Consider the following 4,138-nt stretch of genomic DNA (forward strand, 5'->3'; position numbering starts at 1 on the left):
GTGTGAAACACCCTGTAGAATCAGTACAGTAATAGTTATTTTTATATTAATTGTGCGAGACAGTTTTGTAGACATAATAGAAACGTTTTTTTTTACGGTTTTTAAGATATTTTAAAATTTAGTGTCATATTTTTGTCAGTGCGTGTAATGCCGTCAGTGTGTGAAATTAACACTTCACACACTGTGTTTCAGTTCAACTACACACATGATTGTACCTAGAAATTTTTTTTTTTTAAATATTTCACACTTTGATTGCATCTACTTTATGAAGTGTCTGTCCCTCTTTGTTGAAAAACGTAAATAAATAAGAAAAACTGGTCTACAATCTAGATTTTATTCAAGGTCGACAGCGGTCGTAAGTGACTAACTACTGCATCTACTATAAATTGTCTACTTTGGCTGGACAATATTACAGAGCTACCAAAATTTAAAAAGCCCTTTTTTAGAATTTATTACAAAGTTTACACCCATTTAAGGTTTGAAATAAACTCAGATTTAGGTTTACATGTTAAAGGTCAATTTCGTTTTGCTCTCTTTTTGTTGAAAAACATTTAATAATTAGATAAAAAATAGACTAAATTAAAAACCTTGTGATGTTTCTGAAAAACACGCAATGCGTATTAGTGTCAATTTTCAAAGTAAATACTACAAGGTAAGTGAATGTATTTATTTTGTTGTTCATAGGAAATATTAATATATCCATTAACCAAAACAAATTCCATTTGTTATGATCTTTACTTGCTTTAAAAAAATTCCACATAAATCTTTAGCACTTGTCAAGGCAGAATCGAACCAATTGCTTCACTCTTGTACTTTAGCTACCCGCAACATAAATCTTCCTCTAGTACAATGCCTCGACAACAATACAACCTGATTAGGTCATTGCGAAACATGTATGAGAAGTATTTATAAAAACAGTTTAGAGCAATTGAGTACATACCTACTTATTCTCTCGATTACGCAGTTTAATTACAAACGATTGCGTTTAAATAAAAATACACCATTGTTTCGACACAATAACTTTTGCAAAATTTCAAATTTCAACCCCCAGAGTGTCTGCAAAAATACTTTAAAATGTATGACAAAGAGCAAAAACCTCATTTTGAATAAGGTTCCTAACTTTTAAAATGTGTAGATTTGATTTCGAGAAAAAGCGAGGATTGGGTATTATCTTCATGACATTCATCTGATGCAAAGGTCGACATACAACATGAGGGTGGCAGCGAAATCAAATATTCATGTTGGAACGGCTGGCGCTGTATCGACCAGCCGAACTTCCAACCCTCTCCGCACCTGTAGGTGAGCTTGAAGGAAAAGCTTGTTACATGGACCATTGCCCTCAAAAATTTAGTTTTTATCAATTTTGGACAAACATCAGACCATTATTGTTAAAATTGTAATTTAGCTGCCTCGGGGTTAATTAACTGTTGTGTTCAGCCCCTCAAAGTCCAAATTATTTTTCTACATAGTTAGTTAATGCGTTTGGATTTCTTTTTATGATACGTTTTCAGGGACAAAACACTTCAAGTTTGATTAATAAATTTATTACCAACATGTCCTTAAAAAAACTACTTAATAAAATAGATGAGTTTTTCGTGCCACAAAACGTTAATTCGGAAAAAAAATTAAGCTTCAAGTGGATTTATTTTCACATCAGCGATTGTTTTACGTGATAAGATTACCGTAAACGACTCTTGGACCAGAATATTAAGTAATTGATCGAAGAAAATCAACCCTGAGATGACATTATCGGAATTTATTGTTTGGTTTGTCATGCTTTCACTAAATTATTGTTATTACAGAGTAGTTATTTCAATTGCCTTTAAGACAAATTTCTCCACAATTATTTATCCAAATAAGCAAATTTTAATTCGTCTTATAAAATAAAAATAAGTAGGTTTCTCGAACAGATTTCCTTCCCTAGTGGCGACATGTTTAATAAATATTTTTTAAATACATACATACCATATTAAAATCTAGCTATACAATTTCGCAATTTTGCTCAGAAGCAGGCTACTACGTATTAATCATAACAAATAACAACAGAACGCAAAGTAGGTACTCGTATACTCAGCTTTAATATTTTTAAGTAATATTTAAATAAAATGCCTACACAAAGGTATATTCTAGATAAACACAAAAAATCTCTAAATATCTAGGTAGCTATACATTAAGCAATATTTGTTATTAATCTTTTATTTCAAATTAGTAATTTCAAATTTATTTAAATAAATATGAAAAAACATTCAAGATGGCAAATTAATACTAATAAAAAAATACAAATTTATATTTACAAACATAAACTTTAAAATAGCCCAAAAGAGTCACACAAATTTTTTGTCTTTAACTGAATTGATGGTTAAAACCCTACTTTGAACAAAATCAGGCAAAATTATTTTGTAATGGTAATAAAGCTAAAATTATATTTTAGAAAAAAAAAACAAATTAAACATTTGAATTTTGCTTTCAATTATTTTCGATGTTGACATAACTTCAGAAGATAACAAATTTTTACTCTTTTTTTGTAAATTGCAGCAAAACTGTACCTCAAACGTTATAATGTTTTTATGCGTACATAAGTATAGTGCTTCGAGAAATCGATTGCCGTCGAGAAAAATGCAAAATTCATGATCGTTTAGTTGAATTAATATTTTTAAATTTATCAGCAATTTTCTTGCTAACTCTTTAAGGTAGGACTACATACTATCTTTTATATATGATAAATTAAAAAATTAAAATTAAATTTGCTTTCCAACAGTACCAAACAAAAAGGACTAGCGTCAATAATTCTGAAGTTATTAGCAATAAACTGCCCCGGGAACCAAAAATCGTCTAAAATTTCTATAAAAATCGAAAAAATTAAAAACTTCAAAATTAAACCATTTGCATTCTTGGGAGTTCAAGAGACTTAGAAAAGTACAAAATCGTTGTAAAAACGCAAGAAATAAAATTTGGAAAATTTTTGTGTAAGTTTCTTCAATTATATTGAATTAAAATAAAACATTCAGGTTGGCGGTGTGGTGCATGATGTGGCGTCATAAGGTCCCGTTTTCAACCAGGTAGTTTAAAAACATTGCTAAAATCAGCAATTTTTCATACTAATTCAAATTAGCTATAAAAGATGGCAAGCGCATAAGAGCGCGAACATTAAAAAATGTAGCTGTGTCAATAGTACACTATTACACTTATTACAATAAGTACTAGTATAAGTAAACAAAAGGTACGTTAAAAAAATTTAAAGAAAAGTTAAGTTTTGTAATAAAAATAAACCAATATTTTTTTTATTAATTATTATTATGACTACTAATAATTCAAATAAATGTAAAAGATAAGAGCACCAAAGCTTTAAAACATATACATAAGTCTACTAATGAAATAGATATAAGTAAACAAAAGGTAAGTAAAGTGAAATATAAAGTAAAAGTAGCATGAAATGTATAATAAAAATTATAGAAATAAATGTTAATGTAAATTTCGGCTAAAGTGTATTGACAATGGTTAATGTTTTAAACTATACGTATGGCGTATTTTTTCACGGTAATATAACAACAATTTTAACGGCCCAATGTGTTATCGTTGCCATAGCAAGCATGAAGACGTATGTACATTATCAATATGATCAATAATTACTGCGAAAAAGGTTTACTGTTAGAATTCGTCACAAATTAAAATCAAAATTGCTCCAATATAAATATTAACAATTATTGACATTCTCACGCACCAAAAACATTATTTCATTAAATAAATGATGTCTAGATAAAAACAACAAAGTTTAACGCTGACAACCATTTGTGATCCAATAGAAAATATTAATAACTTCTTGATGTTACGAAGTGAGTCAGATTACTTCTTGAAAGCTGAATCTTCTCAGAATGGAATTTTAGTGTTGGTCTTCAAGTCGTAGAGAACCATTAGCAGGTATCCCGAGTAGGTCCTGCTTTTAGGTCAGTATCCATATTTAGCCCGTATTAATGTCAATGCGATAAATTAACAAAGACGTAGATTCGAGGATTGGCCGTCGAGATGTGACGTCTGGCGTCGAAACCAATCGTGTGGCGGCAGTAAGGGCGCGTGCCCCGCCACAAACCCGCCCCCGAAAATCCCGTTCGAACGCCGCCAGATTCTAGCGTGGGCTGCG

Source organism: Tribolium madens, unplaced genomic scaffold (assembly GCF_015345945.1).
Source record: "Tribolium madens isolate multiple individuals breed KSU strain unplaced genomic scaffold, Tmad_KSU_1.1 Scaffold_3;HRSCAF=73;Tcas5.2_LG2, whole genome shotgun sequence".
NCBI classification, from domain to species: domain Eukaryota; kingdom Metazoa; phylum Arthropoda; class Insecta; order Coleoptera; family Tenebrionidae; genus Tribolium; species Tribolium madens.